Source organism: Pseudorca crassidens, chromosome 13 (genome assembly GCF_039906515.1).
Source record: "Pseudorca crassidens isolate mPseCra1 chromosome 13, mPseCra1.hap1, whole genome shotgun sequence".
Lineage (NCBI taxonomy): Eukaryota > Metazoa > Chordata > Mammalia > Artiodactyla > Delphinidae > Pseudorca > Pseudorca crassidens.
Genome location: NC_090308.1, coordinates 73,734,773 through 73,741,084, shown reverse-complemented (window position 1 = coordinate 73,741,084; position 6,312 = coordinate 73,734,773). Strand labels below are relative to the sequence as shown.

Genomic DNA, 6,312 nt, shown 5'->3' with positions numbered 1-6,312 from the left:
TCCTGTGGGATCACCCGAGGCTGTTGAGGGGCTGGGATTGCAGCGCAGGTCAATTTCTCTGCTACTTACTCCTCACTTCTATAGGTGTTGATGCCAAGAGCATGCCCAAAGGAACCCTCCATCTCAGAGGGTGCTGCCTGGGAAACTCAAGCTGTGAAATCTGCCCAGAAGTCAATGTCTTGATTGCAATTGCATACTGACAGTAAGTTCTAGCAGCTATTACTACATTGACATTTATTCTGGTCACTGAGTTGATGTCAGTAGTCATGAAGATAGAGCATCTTGATTTTGCTCAAATTTTCTAACTCTCTATAACAATCAGCTTCTTCATTTCATCATGGTTAGCTGATGAATAATATGGCAAGTAACTCATCAGAAGAATAAAATATATCTATAGTGATCACATTTTTCTTTATTGACAGTCTTCGTGCTCTTTTGACCTGCAGATAGAGCAGGCTGTGGTCTGCTTTTAAACAAAGGAAAAGATGAAACAGATGCGCTAGAACGTCTGAAACAGCTGTTGCCATGGAAGATGCTTCTTTTGAATTTTACATGAGGACATTTACTCCCTCCTCGACATTGCAAAGTACAGGAGTGACTGAGGCAGCTGTAAAACTCCTAACACCCCTCCCCCAGTTGAGTGCACGGCATCGCTGTTTGGCATCTATTAGAAAGTAACGCCTCTGTAGCAAAGCAAGGAGAAGTCTGTGAATTATAATTGCTCACTGCACACATGTTTGATGATTAGCACAACCTCTCAAGCAAGCTGTAAAGAATAGAAACTGCACTTAGGGAGTTAATATAGCAATCCCGCTGTTTCCCTAGGCAGTTTTTCCAGGTGCAATGTCTGCTCCTCCCAAACAAAACCTACAGTTTCGGAATAGAGTGAGCCGTGCGCATGGAGCAGTGGTAAACCCAGAGAAGTGGGCGCACCCAAGAGAAACAAGATGAACAATTCAGCCAGAGACAGAAATCTGGACGTGCATCGAACAACTTTTCATCAGTGTGTCTGTCCGGGAGGAAACATTTTCCAGTGGCCTCCTTCCTTTTTTCTTTCGAAATGAGCTCAACTGCAGCGTTCCCAGGCGCTGTCACCCGCGAACTGCTTGAGGCGCAGAGAAACATGGATAAGTGATGCTGTTTGTTTAAGGTATCCTACATGCTCCGCCCCCATCAAGTCATCGTCAGACCTAATGAAAAGCAAATTCTAACAAATTTCTCTGCAGTCCACGTGGAGATTTGAGGTTGTGATTTTCCTAATGGTGCAGGACTCGGGGTCAGGTGGACAGGGCAGATGTAGCGGGGAGAAAGCACTATGATATAGGCTGGTCTCTGTTAGGGAAAGGGCAGAATTTTTGGAACTCATTAACTGCTGTCTCTCATTCATTTAATTTGTTACTTATGTGCCTTCCAGCTTCAACTGTGGATGCCCTGAAGGCAGCTGCAGCAGGCCTGGTGCCAGCAGAGGGCACATCCCTGAGTCCAAAGCCACCTGTCCACCAGAAATGTACCAACTCGGCTTCCAGATGCTGGCCTTAGTCTCAATCTGATGCTCTTGGGCTTAAGCGGATAAACTGCCCCTATCAGGTAGGAACAGTTAGAAGTCAGAGACAATGAAAACACACAGGGCTCAAGTGTTTTGCACCAAGCAGTGTTTACAGGAACAGGAAAGCGGGTGAGTCATCTTCTGTTTTTAAATGGGTACTACCAAGAATTCCTACGTGCACCGAGCATTACATATGAATGTGTTCAGAGGATTGAACAGAACGCTGCTTACCAGCATTAATTACATTATTGAATGTACTATATAACTATAATAGAGTGATTTCAAAAGTCTCCTGAGAAGGTGGGGATTTAGAAAGAAATTTTGCCGTAGCTGTTTCATTTTTAACTACCTGGGCAATAGGGGGCCTGTTCCGTATTCAGAAGGCAGCAGGGGACGCGAGGGTCACCGTCATCAATATTCCTGAATTACAGCAAGCCCACTGCAAGTGGCAGTGTGTTAATAGGCCACGATGCAGGCTATAGCCTGAAATAATGGAAAAGAAGCAGGGCTCAAGGAGGAGAGAAAGGAAGAGAAGAGCAGTGATGCTGGTGGAGAATTCAGAAAGGGCTGTGTGGTTTTCTGAATGCTCTGTTGCTCTCCAGTGCGGGTGTTCCACGGATGATTTTAAAGTTATTTCATCCTGCTTCTCTGCAGGGTCCCTCAATTTGTCATCAGCAAACTGGTTGAGCGTGCCTTCTGCATGTTCATTCAAGTGATGTAAATATTGAACAGAAAGGGACCTATTGGTATGTGTCAAGGAATCTTCCTCTGGGGTGACACTGTTCCGTTAATCAGTGTTCTTTGACATGGCTGTTAAAATGTAAATCCTGCTAGTTGCTTTAATTCAACTTGCATTTCTTATGTTACCTATGAGACCAAGACTTGCTGCGTGACCTGCTGAATACACTTTGGCATTTTGGCAACTCAGCAGAGTACAGTGTGAAAGCACAGACTTTCAAGCTAGCGTGCCTGGGTTTGAATCTGGGCTCAACTATGTACTAATAGCTGTAGGTTCTTGGGCCAGTTACTTAACTTCTCTGTGCCTTACTTTCCTTACTAGTAACGACGATAGTGTATTCCTCACAGGGTTTCTGTGTGGGTGAATGGGATGTATTACTGTGTATTCCTAGAACAGTGCTGAGTCTGTAGGCAGTGCTGTCCAAGTGTTTGCTGTCATCATTGTCACCATCATCACCAAACAAATGGTGACCTGTCATAACTTTTTGGTATTGAACCTGCATTGCTCCCCGAGATCCCTGTTCATTTCAAGGAGCACACAAAATAAAAGTTTAAAAATCAGTTCTAGAATTTTCCTGCAAATCATCCCTCTTTTACAGCACAAATTATATGAACTAGGAAATGCTCAATGGATATAAAATATGTAGTGAATATTAGATATTTAAACTATGTGTTCTCCCAGAATAGGGCATTAATAGGTTTTTCTACCAGTAGCTAAAGTTGTCGCAATTGGGGAAAACCATATGGTTCTGCCACAGCACTGTGTGTCCTTAAGTAGCTTACTTCACCTCTCTGAGCCTCAGGTTTTAATTTTTTTCTTTGTCTTCTTATGATATAAGAGTGAGAATATAAATTTATTGTATTCGTTTATTCCAAGGCAGTAGATCGAGTAACTGATATGTACCTTACATAATCTAGGTCCTAGACACGTTTTATTCACGTTGAATAATGTGAAAGTCTTTGCTGTGACAACAAATAGATATAAAAGTCATCTATACATTAAGTGATAAAAAGCGCTGTGGGAATATAAAGCAGAATAAGGGGCTTAAGAGTGATATGGAGCAAAGGGCAGCAGATATGATAGCTTTTCTGACAGTGGATGTTCGCATATTTGAAACTTCTTAGTCATATATAACACTATGAATTTTTGGAGTGGAACTGAAAGGTGAGGAGATCTCTTTTAAAACGGTCCACAGGCACTTGAGGTTCTTCCCCAAGTATCTTCTTCTTGGGGCTCCCATGGCACAGCTTGTGATGTGCTAGGGGCTGTTCACCTCCAGGTAAGAAGCATGGATGACCAGGTCCTCAAGAAAAGGGCGTTTGCCCATGTTTTCATGGCTTCAGCATCCCTTCATGGGAAAAGAAGATAATGATGCCTGTAATTATTTTATCAGTGAATTGTTTGCTTTGAAATCATTCCAAATAAACTTACTACTGGAACTACTAATATTTTCCATGTAGACACTTTCATTCTCACCTTGAAACTCCTTAGCTGAAGCATCAGCAGTGGACTGGGTTACTTTCTCTTTACCCTTCAGAACTTTCTTCAGAGAAGTTGGAAGTGCCCTTGGGCCTTTTCATTTGTTGTAGCTTAGAAAGAGCCCGGTGCGACCAGAGACTGTGGCAACCGAATGTGATTTCTGGGCTATTCGGAATACTTCATAAAAACTCCGGGAATACTTGACACCTTAAGTGCTGCAGATGTGATCTTAACATAGGGCTGCGGCTCACCTGGCAAAGCGCTGTGCAGCACAATTGGATTTGTTCCTCAAGAAATGGCAGCAAGGCGCTGAAACAGTTCATAGTCTGAGCTTTGGTCAGAACTGGTAGGACTCCAAATTGTCCATGGCTGGTACCAAAGACCCCTTGCTGACAGGTCCTCCCAGCCTTCTTGGGGCCATTTCATCTGTTTTGCCGGTCCTTAGTCTTTTACGAAGAGCTCTCAATGTATAAGTCAAAAGTGGAGGTTGGACAGGGAGACGGGACCTGAACTTCGGTCTGTTTTCTTTATTTGCTTCTCAGACGGGCTTGTCTGGATTTCAAACCATGTTTGTTTGCTTACTCTGGCAGAATTTCTTCTTTCTTTGGTTGATTAAGCCTTGATATTAGATCATAGTTTGTACACGTATCATTTTCAGTGATTTCCAAAGAGATCTTTCAGGGAATATTCCTAGCGTTCAGGGAACATTCTGGGTTTCCCCTCCAAATTTATAAGCCTTGTCAGTATCACCCAGGACTTGGAGGTCTGAACAGGCCTCCCATGTAGTACGTTCTCCTGGTTTTGCCCTTTGAATGTGCTCTATGGAATAGCCCCTGGGTTTTTAGATTCGACAGGGACATTAAACCCTGTTTCGGCTTAACATTTCTTATGCGTGTAGTTGGACAGATGAATGATATAAAATAATTGCTGCTGACTTTATAAAGTTTAAAGTTCTCTTATGTAGAGGAAATGTCTGAAAATACTTTAAGGTCTCAAATTTGCACAGCACTTGAGTAAGTCATCGGCACCACTAGACCACCTACTCAGGTTCAGGGCTGTTTTTGAAAGTGCTTTCTATTTGGATTTTCAAAAATGCAAGTGGCATGAGGCAGAGTAAATAGTCATCATCTGTCCTCTTCCAGGATAAGATTACACGATGGTTGCTTAGGTGATGTCCTACGCAGACTATGTGTGTAAACATGGATTTTAAAGATCTCCATAGATATACCCTGGGTCGGAGAGGTCGAAAATTCGTGGTCTTGGTTTCTCCCAAAAGTGTACTGGCAAGCTTGTGGGTGATAGGAATGTAAACAGTGAAACAGACCTCCTACCAGTGGTGATCACAAAAAAAAAAGAATGGTTGCCTGGCACCCAAGGTACTGAAAGGCAAAGCTAAGTGGAAAATGCCCCAGTAGGCACATGCGTCTGCCAGGGCATCGTGCGACTCGGCTTCTCCTTCTGTGAGTTTCCTATTAACGTCATCAAATATTTCTAACTTACCTCCTCCCTTTTCAGAACTGTCAGTCGATTCTATTCAATACTGAGTCATTTGGTGCTAAGTACCCGGGTCCTCTGTTGGTGCTCTGGGAGAGATAGGATGTTCTGATTTGGGTCTCAGCAATGCCTCTGTGGCTAGTCCGTCCTTACCCAGGTATTGGTGGTGTTGAGAGATAGAGAAACAGGGGACAGAGTTTGCAGAAGATTTCCTTTCTCTTCTTTTCCTGGAGTGGCTACAATGAAGATAAGACAAACCAGCAACTCCTGTGCAAGGCATTCCCAGCTTCTCCAGTGGTGGAAAAGTGCTTCTAAAAGTCAACGACAGGGCTTCCCTGGTGGCGCAGTGGTTGAGAGTCCGCCTGCCGATGCAGGGGACACGGCGCCCGTGAGTCATGGCCGCTGAGCCTGCGCGTCCGGAGCCTGCGCTCTGCAACGTGAGAGGCCCGTGTACCGCAAAAAAAAAAAAAAAAAAAGTCAATGACAGAGGGCAGCCAATGCCTATATCTGCTCCTGGTTTAAACTTCCCTTAATTTCAACTCCAACAGCCTCTATACTCTGTCCATTGTTTGCACTCAGTAAAAAAGCTTCTCTCTTACAAATGTTTCAGCTGCAAACTTTACAGGTATGAAAAACCCTACAGAGCCCAGCCAAAAAAACTCACCTCTGTGAGGACCCAACACCCAGTGGCATCAGGGGCTGCTTGTTGAAGGTTACTTTGAAAGTTCAAGCAAATAGATTGAGAAACAGCTTTTTGAAACCTAACAGATTCTTAAATAGATTGTAACTAGATTATAAGGAAAATCCCCAAGAAGCTATCTTTAAATTACTTCGTGTATAGTATCCAAGAAATTTATGAAAGTTCATTTTCCATTTCTCTCTCCCTCCCACCACCCTTCCTTCTCAGATTCCCTCATTTGATTTATTCTCGTAATTGGATAAATGAGCCATTTTCCTGTTCTGTTAGACTGTCTATGAGATGATAAAGAGAAAAAAAAGTTAATCAAATGGAAGAATTTGTGGGGGGATATTAGGTTCAGAAATAAATTATTTC

General features: G+C 43.2%; 1 long non-coding RNA gene across 2 annotated transcripts in view; it reads left to right on the top strand.

Moving 5' to 3' along the window:
• The first annotated feature begins 315 nt into the window (after positions 1–315).
• LOC137204797 (uncharacterized) overlaps positions 316–6,312 on the top strand; it is a 420,535-nt gene continuing 414,538 nt past the window's right edge. The window contains exons 1-2 of one of the 2 annotated variants that reach the window (XR_010933841.1): positions 316–1,150; positions 1,415–1,587. This is a non-coding gene — a long non-coding RNA (uncharacterized lncRNA). Of the gene's footprint in view, positions 1,151–1,414; positions 1,588–5,184; positions 5,225–6,312 lie in introns of those variants that run through there. The other variant, XR_010933844.1, reaches the window with a different exon arrangement.